The 25,332-nt window shown below is 42.8% G+C and overlaps 1 protein-coding gene across 2 annotated transcripts in view; it reads right to left on the reverse strand.

Annotated features, from left to right (window-relative positions):
* LOC121269075 (transmembrane ascorbate-dependent reductase CYB561) overlaps window positions 1–18,580 on the reverse strand; it is a 31,681-nt gene extending 13,101 nt beyond the window's left edge. Inside the window, exon 1 of one of the 2 annotated variants that reach the window (XM_041173518.1) lies at window positions 18,310–18,580. The gene's annotated coding sequence lies outside the window, so the exon portion shown is untranslated. Of the gene's footprint in view, window positions 1–18,305 lie in introns of both variants that reach the window. The other variant, XM_041173517.1, reaches the window with a different exon arrangement.
* Window positions 18,581–25,332: the final 6,752 nt, after the last annotated feature.

The following is a 25,332-nucleotide window of genomic DNA, read 5'->3' on the forward strand; positions in this document are numbered from 1 at the left end:
GTTTCAATAAGATCAGCCCTCATTCTTCTCAACTCCAATGAGTACAGGCCCAAACTGCTCAAGCTTTCATCGTAAGGTAACACCTTCAACCAGGAATCAGACTCATGATTCTTCTCCGAACTGCTTCCAGTGCAAGTATATTCCTCCTTAAGTAAGGAGACCAAACTGCACACAGTACTCCAGGTGCGGTCTCATCAATACCCTGTACAGTTGTAGCAAGATTTCCCTACTTTTATATTCATCCCCCTTGCAATAAAGGCCAATATTTGCCTTCCAAATTACTTTCTGTACCTGGATTCTGACTTTTTGTGATTCATGTACAAGGACACCCAGGTCCCTCTGTGCCGGAACATTCTGCAGTCTATCTCCATCTTCCTGTCAAAGTGGTCAACCTCACATTTTCCCACATTATACTGCATGTGCCAATTTTTTGCCCCACTCACTTAACCTTATCTATATATCTTTGCAGACTCCTTATGTCCTCCTTGCAACTTGCTTTCATACCTATCATTGCATCATCAGCAAATTTGGATATAATACTGTTGGGCTCTTCAGCTAAGCTATTAATATAAAAGGTAAATAGATAAGTGCCAGCACTGATCCCTGTGGCACACCACTCATTACTTTTCTCCATTCTGAAAGTGAACCATTTAACCCGACTCTCTGTTTCCTGTTAGTAAGCTAGTTCTTTATACATGCTAATGTATCACCCCCAACACCATGAGCCCTTACCTTGTGTAACAACCTTTTAGGTGGCACCTCATCGAATACCTTTTAGAAATCCAAATATACCACATCTACTGGTTCCCCTTTATCCACCCTATTCATTATATCCAAAAAGGAACTCTAATAAATTTATCTAACACCATTTCTCTTCACAAAACCATGTTGACTGTGCCTGACGGTCTTATGATTTTCTAAATGCCCTGTTATCATCTCTTAATAGAGAATTCTAGCATTTCCCCAATGGCAGATGTTAGGTTAACTGGCCTGTAGTTTCCTGCTTTCTGCCTTCCTCCTTTCTTGAGTAGTGGTGTTATAATTACGGTGTTCCATCCGTTAGGATCTTTCTAGAATCTAGGGAATTTTGAAAGATTACAACCAACACACCCATTATCTCTGTAGCCACTTCTTTTAGGATTCTAGGGTGCAAGCCATCAGATCCAGGGGACTTGCAGCATTTAGTCCCATTAATATTCTGATTACTTTTTCTCTAGTGATAGAACTAAATTCCTCCATCCCTTTTGCCTCTTTATTTTCAACTATTCTTGGGATGCTTTTTGTGCCTTCTACTGTGAAGACAGACACAAAATACTTGTTCAAAGCCTCTGCTATATCATTGTCTCCCATCATGAATTCCCCAGTCTCATCCCCTAAGGGGACAACACTCATTTTAGCAACTCATTTCCCTTTTATTTACCTGTAGAAGCTTTTACTGTCTGATTTTATATTTCTTGCTAGTTTTCCTCATACTCCAATGTCGCCCTTTTCATTTAGCCATTCTTTGCTGATTTCTAAAACTTTCCCAATCTTAGGCTCTACCAGTGATGTTCGCAGCATCATATATCTTTTCTTTCCAATTGACACCACCCTTAACTTCCTCAGCCATGAATGGTGCATCCTTCTGTTAGAGTCTTCCTTCTTCAGTGGAATATATTGTTGTTGAGAGTTATGAAATATATCCTTAAATATTTGCCACTGCAACTTCACAACCTTACACTTTAACCTATTTACTCAGTTCACTGTAGCTAATTCTGTCTTCATACCCTTGAAATTGCCTTTATTTAAGTTTAAGGTACTAGCTATGGGTCCACATTTCTCACTCTCAAACTGAATGTGAAATTCATCTTGTTATGATCATCCTTACATGGAGGATCATTTACTATGTGGTCCTTAAGTCATTTTGTCTCATTCCACACAACCAGGTCCAAAATAGCCTAAAAGCAAAATACTGTGGATGCTGGAAATCTGAAACAAGAACAGAAAATGTTGGAAAAACTCAGCAGGTCTGACAGCATCTGTGGCGAGAAACAGAGTTAACATTTTAAGCCCGTATGACGAAGAACTTCAAAGAAGAATCAGAAGGACTCAAAACTCTGTCTTTCTCTCCGCAGATGCTGTTAGACCTGTTGAGTTGTGCCAGCATTTTCTGTTTTTGTTCCAAAATAGCCTGGTCCTCATAGGTTCAAAAAATATTGGGCAGAGTTTTCTGGTCATCAGGCGGGTGCGGCGGGTGAGCTTGGGAATGCCCGGGAAACAGCCCACCTCCCAGCCATTCGGCCCGACTGTGATTTCACGCTGGCTGGCCAGTTAACGGATTATTGGTGCCTTAGCAACAACAACAGAAACTTTACATCCCAAAGTTCTTTACTGGATGGGTGGAGAAGAGAAGAAAGATAAATGGAATTGAAGAACAGTAGCCAGCCTTGGGGGATAGCTGGTTAGAAAGAGACAATGCAGTAAGTCCTCATTTTAAGTTGTGGTTGCGTTCCTGGAAAGCCTTTAAGTGAAAAAACTTTATGTGAATCATGGGTTCCCATAGCAATCAATGTTAAAGCTGGAGTTAAGCTCCTTTGGACATTTCTTGCCCAGAAAGTAACAATGTACAAGTTGACGTGCTGTACGTTACAAGCCTCGAATACATTACTAACAGCCTCCTTAACAAATTACTTCAATGAATCCTTGTAGCACTTTTTTCAATGCTTCTATATTAGGGTTGCCAATTCTGGTTGGGGAGATTCTTGGAGATTTGATTATGTGATGTTCACATCACATAATAGCTGACAACATGACACCTAAACATGAGATTAATTTGTCAGTCATATCAACCGCCCTAGGGAACGGCTTAATCAATGGCCATTTCCATAAACACGAGCTCATCCATTTGCAAGGATGTGAAGCTTCAGATCTTCCCTGTTGGGAAGGGACACTGCTTGCTTCTTTCTCAAGATGTAAACCAAGCTGCCAATTCTCCAATCCTGTTCCGTAACACTGGCCAAGACACATCTTGATCCCATTGCAGAAGTTTCACTGCAGCAGGGAGATAAATTTCTTGGAGTTTTCCTGGCTATCCTGTCAGAGTTTATGCCAGTGGAAAAACCCTGAGGAAATTACTTCCTACTGCGTGGGTAAATTGTCATTATCGATGAACACAGACCATTAGAAATTAGACATAACAAAGGAGAGACTCCGATATTAAATAGTCTCCCTGACAGTTCCTTCCATTATTCTTGCTAGTTCAAGATATAAAATACAATTTTCTGATCAACAATTGTACAATTACAACAACTTTAGGAGGGATAAAAATATCATCAGGCTTTACCCACGATGATTGAATAAGTAGACAAACCCTGGAACTCCCTTCCTAACAGCACTGTGAGTGTTCTACATGGACTGCAGCGGATCAAGAAGGCAGCTCACCACCCTGCCCAAGGGCAATTAGGGATGGGCAATAAATGCTGGCCCAGCCAGCAATGCTGGCATCCAGTGAAAGAATTAAAAAAAGAACATATTTGTCCTGAAACCTTTCCATCTCTTCCTTGAATTCCTCCCACTGGCCTGACACTGATTTACTTTCAAGTGTCTGTTTCTAGACCACATTTGCCAAATCACATAGAAACATTCGCCTTCTCCCAGCTGAAAACTTTCACTCTTGATTCATCTTTGCTTTTTTCCATAACGGTACTAAATCTAACTGAATTAAATGACATTCATTCTAATTGAATTATTAGACGACTACCAAAATTGTAGCCTCACAAATTTATTCAGCTACCGTTTGGCCTTCCCCATGAGCAGATTTTTTTTCTCTCTCTGCCAATGTCTCAGTTTTGCTATCATCCTTGTACATCCTTAAAGCCCTTTCTTCGATGCCCCTACATTCCAGTTGCTAATTCTGGTTGGAGACATTCCTCGATGTTTGATTATGTGCTATTCAGATGAGGAACCTGACCACGCGACTTCTACAAATGTTATTACTTTTATCCTATAAAGGTCAAGGCTGCCTGTAGTTGAGTACTTTATTCTTGTGTTTTCACACCAGCAGATGTTGTGTGAGATCATCCAGGAATGAGGAGGCCACCTGAGAGAAGACAAAGAGAGAAAACTGCAGATGTGCAATCTGAGGTCAGGGAACCCAAGGAAGGGAAAACTGAAGATGGGGAAGAGGGGAATCCGAGGGAGGGGAATCCGAGGGAGGGGAATCCGAGGGAGGGGGACAGAGGAATCCAAAGGTGGGGAGTGATTTACAGATGAGGAATCAGAGAGTGAATACACTTTGAGTTAACCAGTTACTAATGATCACTTAGTGAAATTGCATTGATAACTAATACTGGTAATACTGATTCTCCTCGTGGCGAACAGCAATGTTATAACTCACTGATAGTCTATATGTAACTGGTATTAATTGGTGTAATGCCCTGATATTCTATCTATAACCATTAAAAATCCCAGAACCTGCTATACTAACCCTGAAACCATAGCCAGAAACCCTGCACTGTACAAGTTGCAGTTAGGCTTCCCAGTCAATGCCATTTCTAACAGGCACTGTCTCTGCCCCTATCTCCTTGGATTCTAGTTTCCCTCCAGTTCTGTGTGAAGGACACAGCTCTGAACTGGGAGCCACAGTCAGTATTGACCTGTACTTGGACTTCACACATCACAGTCTGACCTGCACCAAACTGAGAGATCGCACAAAGGACTTTGGGCTTGGTGTTTTGGATACTTCTCATTGGGCATGTCGTCCTAAACTCAAACCAATATCAACATTTCTAAACCTTAGAAATCATAGAATGATAGAACCTGCAGTTCAGGAGGAGGCCGTTTAGGCTTTGGGTCCTGTAACCTCATTCCCAGAGATTAGTTCCATCTCAACATCAATACCCACATGAGATGAAGGATCCTACAGTCTAATTGTCTTTTGTTCACAAACTTACCTCCCTCGTACATCCGGTATGATTCTTCAGTTTACCTCTAATCGTCCACCAGATGAAACAATCTTATACCATCCATCCACAGTACAGTTTCCAGGTTTCATTCATCCCTTTGTTGGCTGCTTCTCTCTTAGTGCCTCCAGCACTGCTCCTAGATCTTCAGGAAAGACCAATCCCTATGCCCATCTACTATGCCTACTTGAGCCCAAATCCCCCACTCTCAGTTTCTTTCCATTCCTCAGTCCCTTAAATCCTCTGTCTCCTTTGCTCCACAATTTCCAGGGGGCTCCCTGAGCCCCCATTCCTCAGTCTCCTGTTCTATTGAATCATGATTGATCTGTACCTCAACAGCATTTGCTCCAAATCTCTTCATTGACTTGCCTAACGAAAATCCATTAAACTCAGTCTAGAAATTTTCTATTGACCCAGTATCCTTAGCCCAAACTATCTCCTGCCTCCCAACCTCGCTCTCCTCATAAAAGGCCTGACTTAAAACTCACCTCTCTGACCAAGCTATTGATTATCCCTCTTTATATCACCTTCATTGGCTTGGCATCCATTTGTAGAATATGCCTCAGTGAAGTATTCTGGGATGCTTTGTCACTATACAAATGCAAGTTGTTGTTCTTGCTGGCCAACGATTCAATTAATTGAGCTAAAAATGGATCAACTCCCCACTAAAGACATCCTGAAATTCATGGGATCTGTTGTACATGGGATAAGCTAATTTGAATGACTAGTCTGAGTGTCTAAGAAGTAAAAGCAGAATGTGCTGGAAAAATTCAGCAGGCCTGGATGCATCTATGGAAAGATAAACAGAGTTACTGCTTTGAGTCCAACATGACAGTTCTTTGGAACTGAGGAACTCAGAGTCATATGGGCTCCAAGTTTCTCTCTCTCCTCAGATGCTGCCTGAGCTGATGAGCTTCTCTGGCACTATCTTCTTTTATTTCAGATCTCCAGCATCCACAGTATTTTCTTTTATCTGAGTGTCCAAGCCCTGGAAGGTGAAAGCACTGACAGTCAATCCCCCTGAGGTGGCACTCAAGCCTTTCTGGGCCAAATATAGACTCCAAAAACTATTGGAGCCTCCTTCCTACCTCTGGGATTGGTTACCTCAATCCAGTAAATCTCTGGAGCTTCTATTATGACATCAACGTGTCTCACACTAGTTCTAAGCTGTAATGAGTTCTACTGATGTCTAGGTTTGGAATCCCAAATTTAGACCCCACTGGGTGCCAAAGGGCATAGGAAGTGGTCTCAGGGAACAGAAAAGCTTTATGTCAGATACTGAAATTCAGTGCAGCAGAAAACTGAAAGGAGTGTAGAAAATTCAGGAATGATATCACAAGGGAAATTAGGAAAGCAAAGAGAGGGCATGAAAACATATTGGGAGGTAAAATCAAGAAAAACCTAAGGATGTTTTATAAATACATAAAGATCAAGAGGATAACTAATGTAAGGGTAGGGGCAATTAGAAACCAAAAACGTAACTTGTGGTGGAGAGCATGGGCATGGTTCTGAATGGATAGTTGAAGTCTGGTTTCACAAAAGAGGGGGCTGAATCAGACATTGCAGTCAGAGTCATTGTAGAACAGGAATGTGAAATATTGGATGTGAGAGGAGGTACTAAGGTGTTTGCCATCTTTGAAAGTGGCTAAACCACAGGTTCAGATGAAGTGTATCCCAGGCTACTATATGAAACAAAGGAAGATATAACAGAGACTCCAACCATCATTTTCCAATCCTCTCTGGCTACAAGAGTGATGGTGAAGGCCTGGAGGACTGATATTGTGTTGTTGCTTAAAAAGGAAGGGTATAGACTGAGCAATTACAGGCCAGCCAATGATAGAAAACTATTGGTAAAAGCCTCTGAGGGAGTATAAATGTAGAAAAGCACAGATTAATCAAGGACAGTCAGCATGGATTTGCTAAGGAGGGGTTGTGTCTGAGCGACTTTATTAAAACTTTTAAGGTGGTAACAAGGAGGGTCACTGAGGGTAACGCTCAAGTGTAGTCTATATGGATTTTAGCAAGGCTTTTGACAAACTGATTAGAAAAGTTTAGGTGATGAAATCCAAGGGCAAGCATCAAGCTGGATCCAAACTCAACTCAGTGCCAAAAAGCAAAAGGCTAAGATTGACAGGTGTTTTTGTGACTGGAAGGTTGCTTCTAATGGTGTTCTGCAAGGCTTAGTGCTGGGACTATTGGTTTTTGTGGTATATATCAATGAATTGGGCTTAATCATACCACCTACATTTAAGAAGTTTGCAAATGATACAAAAATTGGTCAAGTGCTTGATAGTGAGGAAGAAAATTGTAGGGAGATATCAATGCACTGATCAGGCAGATAGGAAAGTGACAAATGGAATTCACTCCGGACATAATGCATTTCAGGAGGGCAAACAAGGCAGGGGAATACACAATGATTAAGACACTGAGAAATCTAGAGAAACAGAGGGATCTTGGAATGCATGACCACAGATCCATAAAGCTATGTACGAACATACGAATTAAGAGCAGAGTAGATTATTCGGCTCCTCGAACATGCTCCACTATTCAATAAGATCATGGCTGATCTGATTCTGGCCTCAGCTCCACATTCCTACCTACCCCGATAACCGCTGACTACCTTGTTAGTCAAGAATCTATCTACCTCTGCCTTAAAAATATTCAATGACACTGCCTCCACTGGTCTCTGGGGAAGAGAATTCTAAAGACTCTTGAGCCTCTGAGAGAAAAAAAAATCCTCACCTCCATCTTAAATGGGAGACCCTTTATTGTTCTAGACTCTCCCACAAGGAGAAACATCTTTTCACCATCCACCTGTCAAGTCCTTTCAGGACCTTACATGTTTCAATAAGATCACCTCTCATTCTTCTAAACTCCAATGGATACTGGCCCAGTCTGTTCAACCTTCCCTCATAAGATAATCCCTAATACCCAGTATCAGTTGAATGAATCTTCTCTAAACTATTTCCAACACATTTATGTCCTTTCTTAAATAAGGAGACCAAAACTCCACACAGTTCTCCAGATGTGGTATCACCAATGCCCTGTACAACTGTAGCAAAACATCCTAACATTTATATTCCATTCCCCTTGCAATAAACAACAACATTCCATTTGCCTCCCTAATCGTTTGCTGCATCTGCATGCTAACTTTTTGTGATTCATGTATCAGAACACCCAGATCCCTCTGTACGTCAGAGTTCTGCAATCTCTCCCTATTTAAATAACAAGCTGCTTTTCTATTCTTCTTGTCAAAGTGGACAAGTTAACATTTTCCATCTGCCATTTTTTCCCCACTCACTTAACCTATCTATATCCCTTTGCAGGCTCCGTATGTCCTCTTCACAACTTTCTTCCTTACCTGTCCATACCATCAGCAAATTTAGGAACCATACATTCATCCCTTCATCAAAGTCATTAAAATACATTGCAAACAGTTGAGGCCCCAGCACTTATCCATGTGGCACTCCACTTGTCACATCTTGTTAACCCAAAAATGACCCATTTATGCTTACTCTCTGATTTTTGTTAGCTAGCTAATCCTCCATCCATGTTAATATGTTACCCCCTACACCACGAATGCTTATTTTGCGTAGTGACCCTTGAAGTGGCACCTTGTCAAATGCCTTCTGGAAATCTAAGTATAGCACATCTACAAGTTCCCCTTTATCCACATTATTTGTTACTCCCTCAAAGAACTCCCTTTCACAAAACTATACTGGCTCTGCCTCATTGCATTGAGATTTTATAAGTATCCCACTACAACCTCCTTAATAATAGATTCTAGCATTTTCAAAGTTGTCAACTGTGATGAGAATAATTTTTAACTTCAAAAGGACATGGAATGTTGGTGGATTCGGCAGACAAATGGCAGATGAAGTTCAATGCAGAAAGGTGTGAAGTGATTCATTTTGAGGGGAAGAATATGGAGAGACAGAATAAAATCAAGGGAGAAACTTCAAAGAAGGTGCAGGATCAGAGGGACCTCGGTGTATACGTACATAGGTCATTGAAGATGGCAGGGCATGTGGAGAGAGTAGTTAATGAAGCATACAGTATCTTAGCCTTATTAATTGTGTACAAGAGTAAGGAGGTCATGTTGAACTATAAGACACTAGTTAGGCCTCATCTGGAGTATTGCATCCAGTTCTGGACACCATACTTGAGGAAGGATGTGAAGGCATTGGAGAGAGTATAGAGGAGATTCACAAGAATGATGCCAGTGATGAAGAACTGGAGCTATGAGGATAGGTTGGAGAGGTTGGGACTGTTTTCCTTGGAGAAAAGAAGGCTCAGAGGAGATTTGATAGAGGTATTCAAGATCCTGAGGGGAATGGATAGGGTAAATAGTGAGCAACTGTTCCCACTCAAAAGAACATCAAGAACTAGAGGGCACAGATTCAAAATAATTGCCAAAAGGAGTATATGTGATGTGAGGATTTTTTTTATTAATCCCCGGAGGTCAGAGTCTGGAATGAACTTCCTGAGAAGCTGGTGGAGGCAAGTCCGATCAAAGTATTCAAAAGAGTATTACAAACATACAAAATAGGAGCAGAAGTAGGCTATTTGGCCCCTCGAGCCGGCTCCACCATTCAATAAGATCAAGGCTGTGTTTTGAATTCCACATTTCCATCTACCTCCGATAACCTTTGATTCCCTTGTTCATCAAGAATCCATCTATCCCTGCCTTAAAAAATATTCAATGACCCCACTTCCACCGTGTTCTCAGGCAGAGAGTTCCAAAGTCGCAAAGAACCTCTGAGATAAAACATTTCTCCTCATCTCTCTCCTATATGGGCGGCCCGTGATTTTAAAATAGTGCCCTCTAGTTTTAGACTCTTGCACAAGAGGAAACATCCTTTCCACTTCTAAACTCCAGCAGAAACAAGCCCAGCCTGTCCAACCTATCCTCATTAGGCAACCCGCTAAATTCAGATATCAATCTGAATCACTCGGAACCACCACCAACACATTTACATCCTTCCTTAAATAAGGAGACTAAAACTGCACAGAGTATTGGAGGTGTGGTCTCACCAATGCCCTGTATAACTGAAGCATAATGTCCTTACTTTTATGATCAATTCCTCTTGTAATAAAGGATAGCATTCCATTAATCTTCTTGATTACATGCTTTGCCTGCACACTAACTTTTTGTGACTCATGCATGAGAATACCTAGATCCTTCTGTATCTCAGAATTCTGCAGCCATTCTCTATTTAAGTAATATTCTGTTTGTTTATTCTTCCTGCCAAAGTGAACAACTTCACATTTTCCCATTTATACTCCATCTGCCAGATTTTTGCAAACTCACTCAGCCTATCTATATCTGTCTGCAAACTCCTTATGACTTCTTCACAATATACGTTCCTACCTATCTTTGTGTCATCTACAAATTTAGCTACCATGCCTTCTCTCCCCTCATCTAAGTCATTGATGTAAATTGTAAAAATTGAAGCCCCAGCAAAACCCCTGTGTGACTCCACTAATCACATCCTGCCAATCAGACAAAGACCCATCTATACATATTCTCTGCTTTCTGCCAGCCAGCCAAACTTCTATTCAGGCTAATATATTACCCCCTACACCATGGGCTTTTATTATCTGCAATAACCTTTGATATGGCACCTTATCAATTGGATTGCTATCTGAAAAGAGGAACATGCAAGGTTACGGGGATAAGGCAAGGGAATGGGATTAGATCGAACATTCTTTCAGAGAGCCAATGCATACTCAATTGTCCGAGTCACCTCCTTCTGCATTCTAAAGATTTTGCGATTCTGTGATTCTCCCTTTGACAGATATTAAGCTAACTGGGGTATAGTTCCCTGCTTTCCGTCTCCCTCCTTTCTTGAATCCAGGAGTCACATTTGCTATTTTCCAATCTGATGGGACCTTTCCAGAATCTAGGGAATTTTGGAAAATTGAATGCAATGCATCTACAATTTCAGCAGAGTTACACCTTAACAGGACTGGGGCTAGTGTCCTTGTGGGGAGGTTTGCTAGTGCAGTTAGGGAGGGTTTAAACTAGATCAGCAAGCGGATGGGAACCTGAGGGAAAATTTAGAGTGCAGAGGAGAATAACTGGCAGTGGGGAGTAGAGAAGTGTCAACTGATAATGAGGATATATCAGAGAGTAGTATCAAGGTAGATGCAATACTTGAAGAGTTTGATAGATATTAGAGTGGGCAACAGTATTTCATTAGATGGAGTCAGGATAAGCAGGAAAGTAAAAACGCCTAATGTGCATGTATGTGAATGCACAGAGTGTGGTTAATAAGATTGGTGAACTGCAGGGTTGACAAATGGAATTATGATATTATTGCTATAACAGAGACCTGGCTCAAAGAAGGGCAGGACTGGGGGTTAAATATTCCTGGGTACAAGGTGTCTAGGAGATTCAGGAAAGGAAGGAAAGGTGGGGGAGTGGCAATATTGATTGAAGATGGCATTACAGTACTGGAGAGAGAGGACATTCCAGAGGGGTCAAGTACGGAATCTCTCTGGCTAAAGGTAAGGAATGAAAAAGGTGCAATAACATTGATCAGTGTAGTATATAGACCACCAACTAGTAGAAGCAATGTGTGGAAACAAATTTGCAAATAAATTATGGAAAGTTGCCAGAATTATAGAGTAATCATAATGGGGGACTTCAATTATCCAAATATAGACTGGGATAGGAATAGTACAATGGGACAAGAGGGGCAAGACCTCCTGGAATGCATTCAAGACAAGTTTCTGCAGCAGTATGTTTCCAGTCCAGCGAGAGGACAGGCATTGTTGGACCTGCTTCTGGGGAATGGATTGGCCGAAATTGATCAAATATCAGTGGGCGAGCCTCTAGGGGACAGTGACCATTGTATCATAAAGTGTAGGGTAATTATGGAAAAGAACAGGGAACAATCCAGAACAGGGATAATTAACTGGGGGAAAGCCAACTTCGATAGGATAAGAATGTATCTGAGTCGAATGAGTTGGAATCAAATGTTAGCAGGAAAGGTGATGGTTGAACAATGGGCCACCTTCAAAGAAAAAAGTATTGCAGGCAACGTCAAGGTATATTCCCTGGAAGGGGAAAGGTAGGACATATAAATCCAGAGCACCTTGAATGATGAGAGAGGTAGAGGTCAAGATGAAAAGGAAGAAATATGCATATGACAGATGTCATGTAGAAAATACAATGAAGAATCAGGCTGTATATAGAAGGACCAGAGCGGAAGTGAAGAAACTAATAAGAAAAGCAAGGAGAGAGCATGAAATGAGGCTGGCAGTGAACATAAAAGGGAATCCCAAGGTCTTCTATAAGCATGTAAATAATAAAAGAGTGGTAAAAGAAAGTGATTGGGGACAAAAAAGGGGACTAGCATGTGGAGGCTGGAGAAATAGTGGAGATGTTAAATGAGTACTTTGCATCTGTCTTTACAAAGGAATAACTTGCTACCCAGGCTGAGGTGAGAGAGGAGATAACTGGTACACTAGAAGAACTTACAATTGAGAGGGAGGAGGTGTTGGAAAGGGTGTCTTTATTTAAAATAGATAAGGTACCAGGACTGGATGAAATGTATCCAAGGGTACTGAGGGAAGTGGGAGTAGAAGTTGCAGAGGCACTAGTACAATCTTCATTAGACGCAGGGAAGATGCCAGAGGAATGGAGAAATGCAATGTTACACCCTTGTTCAAAAAGGGGTGCAAGAATAAAGCTGGCAACTACAGACCAGTCAGTTTGACCTCAGTGGTAGGGAAACTATAATGTAGTAATTATGGTTTTATTTAGTGTGCAATGTACCTTTAAGAATAATACTTGTTAAGGAAGATCACATGATCTGTAGTAACCAATAGGAGAGTGACAGGGGCTTCCTCAGCAGTCAGTGTAGAGATTGAGTTGGATTTGGAAGCACATGTATAATTGCTGCTGAGTATGTTGTAAATAAACTTAATGCTTCCACCCAAGAAGCGTCTGAAGATCAACTCTATCATCAAAAGTAGCAACTTGAACACCCTACAACAGGAAACTTCAGGAAACTATAGTTCAGGACAAAATCAATAGTCACTTAGACAAATGCAGGATAATTAAGGAAAGCCAGCATGGATTCACTAAGAGAAAATTTTATTTAACTAACTTGTTTGAATTTTTTGAGGAGGTAACAGAGAAGGTTGATATAGGAAATGCAGTTGATGTGGTGTATATGGATTTTCAAAAGGTGTTTGATACAGTGCCACATGACAGACTTGTGAGCAAAATTGTAGCTCATGGAATAAAAGGGAAAATAGGCACTTGGATACGAAATTGGCTGAGTGACAGGAAACAGAGTAGTGATGAATGGTTGTTTTTCAGATTGGAGGAAGGTTTGTAGTGGAGTTCTCCAGGGGTCAGTGTTGGGACCTTGTTCTTGATATATATTAATGACCTAGGCTGTGGTGTTAAGGGCACGGTTTCTAAATTTGCAGATGATACGAAGATTGGAAATGTTGTCAACTGTGATGGGTATAGTCTTGAACTTCAAAAGGACATGGACATGTTGGTGGATTGGGCAGACAAGTGGCAGATGAAGTTCACTGCAGAGAATTGTGAGGTGATTCATTTTAGCAGGAAACATATGGAGAGACAGCATAAAATAAAGGGACAGCCTCTAAAGGAGGTGCAAGAACAGAGGGACCTTGATGCGTACATACATAGTTCATCGAAAATGGCAGGGCATGTTGAGAGAGCAGTTAATAAAACATATGGTATCTTACGCTTTATTAATAGGTGCAGTGAGTACAAGAAGAAGAGGAGGTCACGTTGAACTTGTACGAAACACTAGTTAAGCCTCATCTGGAGTACTGCATCCAGTTCTGGGCACCCTCCTTGAGGAAGGATGTGAAGGCATTGGAGGAAGTACAGAGTACAGGAGATTCACAAGAATGATTTCAGGGAAGAAGAACTGTAGCTATGAGGACAGATTGGAAAGGTTGGGACTGTTTTCCTTGGAGAAAAGAAGGCTGAGAGGAAACTTGATTGAGGTATTCAAGATCTTGAGGGGTAAGGACAGGGTAAATAGTGAGAAACTGTTCCCACTCAAAAGAACATCAAGAACTAGAGGGCACAGATTCAAAATAATTGGCAAAAGGAGTATATGTGATGTGAGGAAAAATGTTTTCACCCAGGGGGTGGTTGGATTCTGGAACAAATTTCCTGAAAGGGTGGTGGAGGCAGATTCAATTGAGGTATTCAAAAGGGAATTGGATTTCTACCTGAAAAGAGAGAATGTGCAACGTTATGGGAATAAGGCAGGGGAGTGGGACTAGTTGGAATGGTCTTTCAGAGAGCCTGTGCAGGCTCGAAGGACCGAATGACCTCAATCTGCACTGTAAAGATTCAGTGATATTGTGATATTGTGAGTTATTAGTCAAGGCTTAGAATATGAGAGCAGGGAGGTTTTGCTGGAACTATATAAAACAATAGTTAGGTTGCAACCTGAGTACTGTGTGCAGTTCTGGTCACCTCACTACAGAAAGGATGTAATTGCATTAGAGAGGGTACAGAGGAGATTTACAAGGATGTTGCCAGGACTGGAAAGTTGCAGCTATGAGGAAAGATTGGAAAAGCTGAGGTTGTTCTCCTTGGAACAGAGGAGGCTGAGGGGAGATTTGATTGAGATGTACAAAATAGTATTGGGCCTGGATAGAGTGGGTGGGAAGGGCCTATTTACTTTAACAGGGAGGTCAATGACCAGGAGACAGAGATTTAAAGTGATTGGTAGAAAGCTTAGAGGTGAGATGAGGAAAGGTTTTTTTCACCCAGTGGGTTGTGCGGGTCTGGAACTCACTGTCTGAAAGGGGAGTAGAGGCAGAAACCCTTAACACATTTAAAAGGTGTCTAGATATGCGCCTCAAGTGCTGTAACCTGCAGGGCTACAGACCAAATGCTGGAAAATGGGATTAGACTGGGCGGCTCATTTTTTGGCCAGCGCAGACCCGATGGACCGAGTGGCCTCTTTCTGAGCTGTAAACTTTCTATAACTCTATGATCCACTGTTCCCTCCCTCAAACTGGAAGGTAGCAGGACCAGTGGATAAGCTGGTTCAGAACACGGGAACATTCTTTTATTAGTTGAAACATAGGTCGGGATTTTCAGCTCCCGTTCATGACGGGCATCATGACGGCTGGGAGCGGAAAATATCGTCAGATGGCCAAAAACCGGCTTTATGGCACTGGAAAACCAGGTCGCGATTGTGTGCTCCAGCCATCAATGGAGGGCCTCGCTGCCCACCCGTGGCATGTCGGGAGCATCATTTCAATATTTTTGCCATCATTATAATGTCCCCGCCCTGGTCATTCAGGCATGTTGGCGTGCCATTAGAATAAGATGTTTCACAACGGTATATAAGCGACCTGCACTTTGCTCCTCACTTTAAGGTTAGTCTGCCTACGTTGCATCATGTAGCACTCACTAGAACCAGCGCCAGGCTTTGCGGACAGCACCACATCACTTTCAGGGGGTGTCACAGGCAAGTCACTGCCTACCAGACCAGAGTGAGGAAGCAGTGAGCTGATGGTGGAGTGGGAAAATCAGAGGTTGCCTACCAGCGACCGGGCGTGTTTCACACGTGCACATAATTAATAAGATGGGGAGTGGACGATATGGCACAAAAACCTGCCACTGCGGCCAGAGGGTAAAACGCTGTTTTTCACACCCGCTCTTGCACTTAGTGCAATGTTGTAGGGGGGGAAGCCCATTCATAGAATGTAAGAGCAGGGAGGATATGCTAGAACTACTTGGACTGCATACAGTTCAAGTTGCTGCATTACAGGAAGGGTGTGGTTGCATTTGAGAGGGTATAGAGGAGATTTACAAGGGGGTTGCCACCTGAGAATTTATTTAGGAGGAAAGATTAGATAGGCCAGTGTTGTTTTCATTGTAACAGAGAAGGCTAAGAAGAGATTTAATTAATTTGTATAAAACTGTGAGGAGCCAAGATAAAATCAGTAGGAAGGACTTATTGTTCTTGGTAGCGATGTCAATAACTAATGGAGAGATTTAAAGTAATTGTTTGTAAGATTTAAGGGAAGTTGAGGAGATGGTTTCTCACTCTGAACCTGGAAATCACTGCCTGAAAGGGTTTTAGAGGCAGAAGTTCTCTTAGCATTTTTAAAACATTTGTACATGGACTTGAGGTACTGTAAGCAGCAGGGCCACAGATCAAGGAAGTGTGATTAGACTGGATTACTGTTTCACAGCCAGGGCTGGCCCGATGGGACAAGTGGCCTCTTCCTTCAATGTGGGCAGGATTTTCAGGTAGCCGGGTTGCCTGATGGTCGGCCCCCGATGGTGATTTGACACTGGATGACCAGCCAGTGTGAAAGGCAGACTGAGAAGCTCAGCGCTGCCGGGTTGGGGGGGCGGGGGGAAGGCGAGCGCCGAGGTCAACGCGGGCGTGAGGGAGTGCACAAAGGAAGCTCCCTGAAGGCACAGAGCTGGCTCAGGGAGCTGAAGAATATAAAACCCCTAAATAAAGATGTGGAAAATGTGAGAAAAATGTCCCCACACAGGACTCACTCATATGAACATAGACATCATAATAATTCTGTCAAAATATTTTTATTATTTTACAAATTAATGTCGGAAACCTCACCCGGCCCATGAATGAGGATCCTCAAGAATGCAAAGGCCGCCTGGTCAGTTCACCCCCCCCCCCCCACCCCACACCCCGCCAACTGTGAAGCTGGATGGGCAGCGAAAAATAGCATTTAATTAATTGATAAATGGTCTTAATGGGCCTCTTAATTGTCGGCGGGCGCACTGCCAACTATCGCGTGCACCCAGCGACTGAAATATTGTGCGAGTGCACAATGACGTCGGGACACTCGCCTGTGAGACGTAAAATTCTGCCCTGGGTTAAGAGTGAAGCTGTTTTTGGTATATGAAGGAATATTCCACCAGGATTTCTCCCCATCCTCCTTCACAGAGTGTCACAGAATCATTAACATTCACCTCAACCACAAAATGGCAACTTATCTCATCTCATCTGCACAATGTCATTTCTGACACTCAGTCACTCCACACTGAAATATCATTGAGGCTGGAATTCACAAGTGGGGAGTGATAATGGATGATCCAGAGCCAGGCTGCTCACATATTTACCATTCTGGTGGGAATATGGAGCAGGAGAAATCTTCAACTTGTTGCTGCACAGTGATTGCTTCCTCCCTGTATTCCCTGAAGGATCACTCCTCAACTCCTGGAGAGATCCCTGAATACAACCCCCCCCACAACACGCCCTTTGTTACTGGAGAGACACCCCTTGCCTACCCCCTTCCCCCTGCCTCTCCTGCAATTCCAGGGCTATTGATGAGTTTGGAAACAACTGCTGAGAAATGAGACTTGACAAACAATGCTGCAGAGTTAGATAGCGAGGGTGTAGTCTGAAGGAGAGAGCTCTCCATACCCCTGGGGCACATTGTCCAGTATTCACCCAGGATCTGGCCCGTGCACCATGCCCATCTCATGACAGCACAAAGACAGCCTTAAAAGGGCACTTTAAATATAATCAGCAAAAAAACCGGAGGGGAGATGAAGCGAATTTGTTTTACAGAGCAGGTGATTATGATCTGGAATGCGCTGTCTCAAAGAGTGATTGAAGCAGATTGAATTGTAACATTCAACAGGGAATTGGATCAATACTTGAAGAAGAATAATCACAATACTCTGGGAAAAGAGCAGGGGGCAGTGGAACTAATTGAATAGCTCTTCTCAAAGACCTGGAATGATGGGCTGAATGGCCTCTTTCTTTGCTGTAAGATTCTAAGACATTTTGCACATGTTCTAAGTTTCCTGAAGATACTTATACTTGCCACTTTTGACTCTGGAGGTATTCCCTGAACACAGCACTTGGATACATTTATACTCAGAGTCAACAGGCTGGGCAGAGTTCAGGAAAACACTGAGCTGCACTAACAGCGAGGTCATCCCCTTGAGGCTGTCAGCTCCTTATAATCTGGATTTGTGTACACTGTGGAGAGGCTGAAGGGAGGGGACTCATGAGCCTTCTGTCAGATATGCTCCTCAAATGTCTTACATTCAAAAAGGAATGTGAGCAGAGGAGTTGAACCAAAGAGCAAAGACAGGGTTCAGAGCCTGCTGATTTACCTCAGAATTCAACTGTTCTCTAAAATTTAATCTGAAAATGTTGCTCCTTTCCCCCCCATGAACTCTCCCCCGCACCTTTATGTGAGATATTTTTGGAAAAAGTACAGCCTATTTCTTATCGTCACGCTCTGAAAAGTCTGACAAAACACCGCCTCACACCCACACATATCAGTCCCGGAAAGGCACAGACGTTGACAACAATGCTTTGACATTGTGGAATTCAACACTAAAGAGCTTACCTGCCTAATGGATTGAAGATCCAGTTACAACTCCTGCTGTCCACGCAGTGACCCGTCACAGGTTGGCAAATCTAGAAACCATCAAGGGGAAGGGAAAAAAAAAATCTACTGGGTCGTTGCTCCTATGGGGAGGAAGAAGCCGAGGGAATCGGTGGCTCCGTGAGTTCAGTAACTTGAGATCAAATCTGTCAGGTTCTGCTGAGTCTCAATAAGAGCAATGTGCTCATACTGTTATGAACCAGGAAGACACTGGGCTGTCAAACATCCTTATGTAAGGCAGTGCTATCTGACCTGCCCATTTGCGTTGTACTGAACAAGGAAGCATATCAGCTGGTGAGGCACAGCCTCAGGGCCTAGCTAGTTGCCATGGTGATGCAAAAGGTTGACTAATAATGCTGTTAGCTGATCCTGCACCCGGCTGATTCCAATAAGGAACTCTGAGTCATACTTCCTCAGAGTTGAATTTTTAATCTTTATTCAAACAATTCCTTAAACTTATCATTACGTGTGTTTAACTATTTCTGTAGCAGGACTCATACACATTCACACTCCCTCTTGTAATGACCCAAAGTTGAAGGAAACCAGAGAAAGAATGGAACAGCAGGTCAGGCAGCATCTGTAAAGAGAAACAGAGTTTTGCTGAAAAAAGAGACATGCTGTCGAAGGTTTTCTTTGTGCACTCATCAGGACAGATGCAAGAATACCAAATTTCAAAGGGAGAAGCAACTGATACTGCTTGAGGAAAGAAGTCTGCTTGGTTGTCAGGTCAACTCTGAATGATTGAGGCAGTGCCATGGAGAATGCAACAGGGAACTATTGTCCCCCACGCTTTTGTTTAATTCAAAAAACACTGAAATTCATATACCACATTGATCATTTGTGTGGTCGGCAAACACGTTTTTGGCTTGATGGCAGCATCCTGTTCATGGAAACTCATGTTGCTGCTGTATAGTAACAGTGTGGAATGGCTAGCTTCACCTGTTGTCAAATTTTTTGCGATGCCTTACCCTTGCTGGGTAATTTGAGGTAGACTGGGCACTGCAATGTCAGTACCATGCACAGGCTGAATACACCACGCAGCACTGGGAGTGGACCCACACCAAGACATCAGATTTTGGAAAGCTATTCACCTGAAGGGGCAACATCACTTCAAGGTACAAGTGATGTATGATGCAGGTCCCTAGCATGACTGCCTCCTGTTTAGCTCATTGTCCCGAGCACCAGGAAAAGTGACCATAGTGCTGCTGTTTTCACCAGACATGGGGCCATATGGATCTGTCCTGGTGGGCTGTGTAGGTATATACTGTGAAGCCTGAGGCCCACACATAGGCCTCAAAATTGCTGCAATCTGATTTCACTGGTGTAAGTACAATGGATTTGAGCCCCTAACTGTCCTTTGCCAACATCATTGGGGTTGGGGCCATTTTTGTAGCTAAGGATGAGCTGTCAATGTCAGGAAGGCTATCCATCCCTGAGCTGATCCTTCCTTCAGAGGCAGAACAAAATCCTCTGAGGCCCAAATGGGCTGTTGTAAAATAAATTAAGAGTCTTAAGTTCCCAGTGGAGTCAGTCCAGTTAGAATAGCTGATGGGCCCCTCTGGGATTGGTGACCTTCCTCTGGTGAAGGTTTAGGGCCTCAAGAAAGTCTCAGAGAAACTCACATCAGGTCAAAACTTCCATGAGTTCCACTGAGGCCTCTTGAGCAGAAAGGAAATAATTTCGTAGGGAGCTGCAGGAACTTACCCCTGGGTCTACCCTGAATCCTAGCCCAGAACTGAATAAATGAAACACTTGCATTTATATAGCACCATTTTGTGACTTTGGAAAATTGCAAAGTGATTTATGAGTAATGAAGTGTAGTCACTGTTGTAATGTAGGAAACACAGCAGCCAATATGTGCACAGCAAGCTCCCACAAACAGCAATGTGATAACCACCAGGTAATCTGCTTTAATGATGTTGATTGAGAGATAAATATTGGCCGGGACACCAAGGTATAACTCGCCTGCTGTTCTACACAATAATGTCATGAGATACTCTACCTGAGAGAGAAGACTAGGCCTAAGTTTAACAATTCATCTGAAACACCAGGGATGGAATTTTCCCATCATGCCTGTGGTGGGTTTCATGGTGGGCAGGAGCAGAGAACCCAGCGGCAGGCAAAAAGTCGTAAATCCGCTGGGGTAAAGAGAGCTTGCAATTCTCCTGACAGTGTGTTTATGGCGGGTCGCTTATCCTGCCAACTAGTGTCGTGGATTCTATTTGCATTCATTAACATCTCATGAATGCTCATTAAAACAGCTGCTCGCCGGAATCTTATCAGGCCTTCCAATCTCGCGTCACACCAGCAGGAAATTACATCAGCCTCAAGCCCATTTGAAAAGGGCTGGCATGCGCAAGTTGGGCCTCAGTTCATTGGTAACTTCGAGGTGAGTGGAACATACATCGCCTACCTGCCATAGCGCTGCGCCGGTCTGGTTGCGATGAACGCCACACTGCTGGGGCTGTAGGGCTGGTCTGCACATGCTCTTTGCCTAAGTTGTCCCGAAGGACATCACTGTGCTGTGGTACTCGCGCAGGCCTCCACTTTCAGAAACTAGCGCTTCAGCCGGGGCTGGGCTGTGAGGCGAGAGTGTGGAATGGCAGTTAGGGGGAAGGGCGAACATGAGGTGGGCCTTTGTAGGGTCACCCTCTAACCTCTTGTTGCCGTAGGAGTGAGCAGGGGTCTGTTTAGAGAGAAAGGAGGAAGACCTCCTTGTGATGAAAGTCACTGAAAGGCAATGGCTTCATTAGCGCTGTTAAAGGGTGACTCAGAACTCAGTGGCTTCACATCACAGTCACTGCATCTCAAGAGTAACACATCGGAATGTAGAATTTGGGAATGCAGGCAGTAGTGAAGGAGGCACAGCTGTATCATATATGACATTCCATCAGTGAAGGCCTGTCACATGTTCACCAGAATTGAAACTCCTAATGGGCCAAAGGACATCCACTCATTGAACATGAGCAACTGATTGGTCATTAAAATGCCACATCAGAGATTGGAGCACAGAGCTAGGTTGGGTCACTTGTCTCAGTTAAACTTTAGTATCCTACACAGGCCTCAGGATGTTACCTATCTGTGATGCCATCTTGGTCACCTCGATGTGTGCGCTAGTGTCTCAGGGACAAGGCAGCATCAGCCATCATGCAAGTAGGGCAGGAAAAACTATGGACTCTTATAGTTTCCAAATGTTTCATCTTCTGAGCTTCACTTTCTTGCCCCTTGGATCATTAATGTCTTCAATGTTTCCTTTCAGAGAAAAGGCAAAAGCAGATATGGATCTGGGGCTCAATGTTGCCTTTGTCAGAGTCCTAATGTAATGGAGGAGGCGAAGGAGGGAGAGGTGACTCTGTGCACAGCTCCAGCAGGAGGGACATGGTCAAGCGGAGCCAGAGCATAAACAGGAGGGTCAGGAGGAGTGACCCAAACAATGGAGATGACTCGCCAGACCTGGGATTTATTGTAGAAGAGTCTCCTATTTACAAATGAGGGAGAGGCAATGCCATGCAGGCCTGCCTGCATATGCCACATTCTTCGAGAGGACCTGACTCCAAATGGAGTTGGAGGGTACCCCCTGCCAGTGGCTTTGAAGGTGTCCGCTGCACTCAATTTCTTGGCCTCTGGTTCTTTCCAAAGATTGACAAATGACCTGCGCGGCATTTCTCAGTTCGCAGCACATTGATGCATAAAGGAGGTCACAGATGCCCTTTACTGGAAGGCCCATCATTATGTCAGGTTTGCTCTGGATGAAGATAGCCAGGCTGCAAGATTCACCGGCTTTACCGCCATCTCCGGCTTCCCAAGAGTACAGGGTGCAATTGGCTGCACCCATGTGGCTATACAGGCTCCATGGCAACAGCCCCTAATGTTTATAAACCGCAAGGGCTATCATTCCATCAATGTACAACTGGTGTGTGATCACCAGAAGCACACACTGCACGGTTGTGCACAGTACCCTAGGAGTTTCCATGATTTTCGAAGGGCCGTTACATCTGTGGAGATGGCTGCTTGGGGATAAGGGGAGGCGGTGGCATTGCAGTATTGTCACTGGACTGGTATTCCAGAGTTCCAGGGACCCAGGTTTGAATCCCGTCTTGGCAGATGATGAAATTTGAATTCAATAACAATCTGGAATTAAAAGTCTAATGATGACCATGAAACCATTGTCGATTGTTGTAAAAACCCATCTGGTTCCCTAATGTCCTCTAGGGAAGGAAATCTGCCAAACTTACCTGGTCCAGTCCAGTCTGGACCCCGTGTGACAACCACAGCAATGTGGTTAACTCTTAAATGCAATTAGGGATGGGCAATAAATGTTGGCCTAGCCAGTGTTGCAGAATGCAGTGTTGCTTCTCCAAATCACATTGACACTTGTCTGGAAGGTAACTCAATATTACATATAAATCTTCAAGTACCCCATCATTATCCAGTATGATTAGAGGAAAATCAATTTCACAATCTTGCATTTCTACCTCTTTCTCAACATCTACCATTACTAATATTTCCTTTTGGTCCTCTTCCCTGTCAAAGTACCTTTTAAGCATATTTACATGACATACCCTCTGCTTCTTTCTTCTATCTGGGGTATTTATTAGCTAATTTACATCACTCAGTTTCTTTTCAATCCTGTAAGGCCCAGTAAATCTTGCCTTTAATGAGTCACGAGGTATTGGTAACAGAACTAGCATTTTCTTTCCAACAACAGAATTATGAGCCATGGCTTTCCTATCTGCCTTCGCTTTCATCACTTGCTGTGATATCTTTAAATGTTCCCTAGCCAACTCACATGCTCTATCCAATCTTTCTCTGAAGTTTGATACATAATCCAGGAGAGTAGTTTCTGAATTTTGACCCACCAATTTCTCATGAATCAATTTCAGTGGTCCCCTTACCTCATGACCATAAATTATTCAAAAGGACTAAAATCAGTCGATGCATTAAGAGCGTCCCTAATAGCAAATAACAAGAACAGAATTCCCTTATCTCAATCCCATGGATAATCCTGACTATCTTCATCATAGTTTTTAAAGTTTGATGTTATCTTTCCAAAGCTGCTTGTGATTCAGGATGGTCAATATTTGATTGAAAGATACAAGATCTTGAACATCCTTGACAAGGTGGATGTTGAAAGGATGTTTCTTCTTGTGGGTGAGTCCAGAACTAGGGGGCACTGTTTTAAAATTAGAGGTTGCCCTTTTAGGCCAGAGATGAGGAGAATTTTTTTCTCTCAGAGGGTTGTGTGACTTTGGAATTCTCTGCCTCAGAAGGTGGTGGAGGCGGGGTCATAGAATATTTTTAAGACAGAGGTAGGTAAGTTCCTTTTAGGCAAGGGGATCAAAGGTTATCAGGGGTAGAAGAGGACATGGAAATCAAAACACAAAAAGATCAGCCAAGATCGTATTGAATGGTGGAGCAGGCTCGAGGGGCCGAATGGTCTACTCCTGATCCTATTTCTTATGTGCTTTTGTTCTTAAAGAGCAGGGAAAAGACATAAGAAAAAATATATTATTACGGGAAATGAAAAACAAACCGTAACAGGAAGGGATAGAGAGCATAAATCTAACAATAAATCAACAGATGAAACTAGAAATTATAAAAAGAATAAAAGTAAAAAGCTCTGTATCTGAATGCACATAGCATTCAAAACAAAACAGATGAACTGAGAGCACACGTAGAAATAAATAATTGCAATTTGACAGCCATTATGGAGACATGGCTGCAGGAGGACATTGCCTGGGACCTGAATATGGAATGGTACAGGATATTTAGCAAGGACAGGAAGGGAAGAAAAGATGGAGGAGTGGATCTGTTTGTTAATGATGGTATTAGCACAATAGTGAGGGGTGACCTTAGTTCAGAAAACCAGGATGTGGAAACAGTTTGGGTAGAGATGAGAAATGGTAAAAGCAAGAAGTCACTTGTGGGAGTCATGTACAGGCCTCCTAATAGTAACCACATGGTAGGATAGAGCACAAAGGAAGAAATAATTGGAGTTTGTCCAAAAGTCACAGCGATCATCATGGGAGATTTTAATTTACATACAGACTGGAAAAGTCAGATGGGCAAAGATAGCTTAGATGAGAAGTATATTGAATGTTGTTAGGATAGTTTCTTAGAACAACATGTTCTAGAGCCAACCAGACAGCAAGCTATACTAGGCCTGGTATTGTACAATGAGGTGGGAGTAATTAATGATCTCATGTTGAAGGTTCCCCTAGGTAGCAGCAACCATAATATGATTAAATTTTACATTCAGTTTGAGGGAGAGAGGAGTTGCTCTGAGACTAAGTTTTTAAACTTAAATAAGGGCAATTATGAGGGCAGGAAATCTGAGCTGGCTAAAGTGAATTGGAAAGTCAAGTTAAGAGATAGGTCAATAGAGATGCAGTGGCTAATATTTAAGGGGATATTTCAGAATGCACAGGATAGATAGATTACAATGAGTAAGAAAAAGTCCAGGGCCAGACATACCATCGTGGTTAACTAGAAAGGTTAAAGATAGTGTCAAACTTAAAGAAAAAGCATAAAATTGTGCAAAGATAGGTGAAAGGCCAGAAGATTGGATATGACATAAGAAACAATAAAGAATGACTAAAAGAGTAATAAGGAGGGAAAAATTAGAGTATGAGAGAAAGATAGCCAGAAATATACAAACAGATGTTAAGAGCTTATATAAATATTTAAAAAGAACAGAAATAACAAAGTGAGCATAGGTCCTATAAAAAGTGAACCTAGAGAAGTGATAATGGAAACAGGAGATGGCAGATGAATTGAATAGGTATCTTGCACCAGTTTTCATTGTAGAGGATACAAGTAACATCCCAGAAGCAGCTATAAACCAGAAAATGGAGGGGGGGAAGGAAGTCAGGAAAATTACAGTCACCAGAGAAGTGGCACAGAGTAAATTGTTGGGGCTGTGGGTGACAAGAGCCCAGGTCCTGATGGACTTCATCCTAGGGTCTTAAAAGACCTGTCTAGTGAGATT

Source organism: Carcharodon carcharias, chromosome 23 (assembly GCF_017639515.1).
Source record: "Carcharodon carcharias isolate sCarCar2 chromosome 23, sCarCar2.pri, whole genome shotgun sequence".
NCBI classification, from domain to species: Eukaryota; Metazoa; Chordata; class Chondrichthyes; order Lamniformes; family Lamnidae; genus Carcharodon; species Carcharodon carcharias.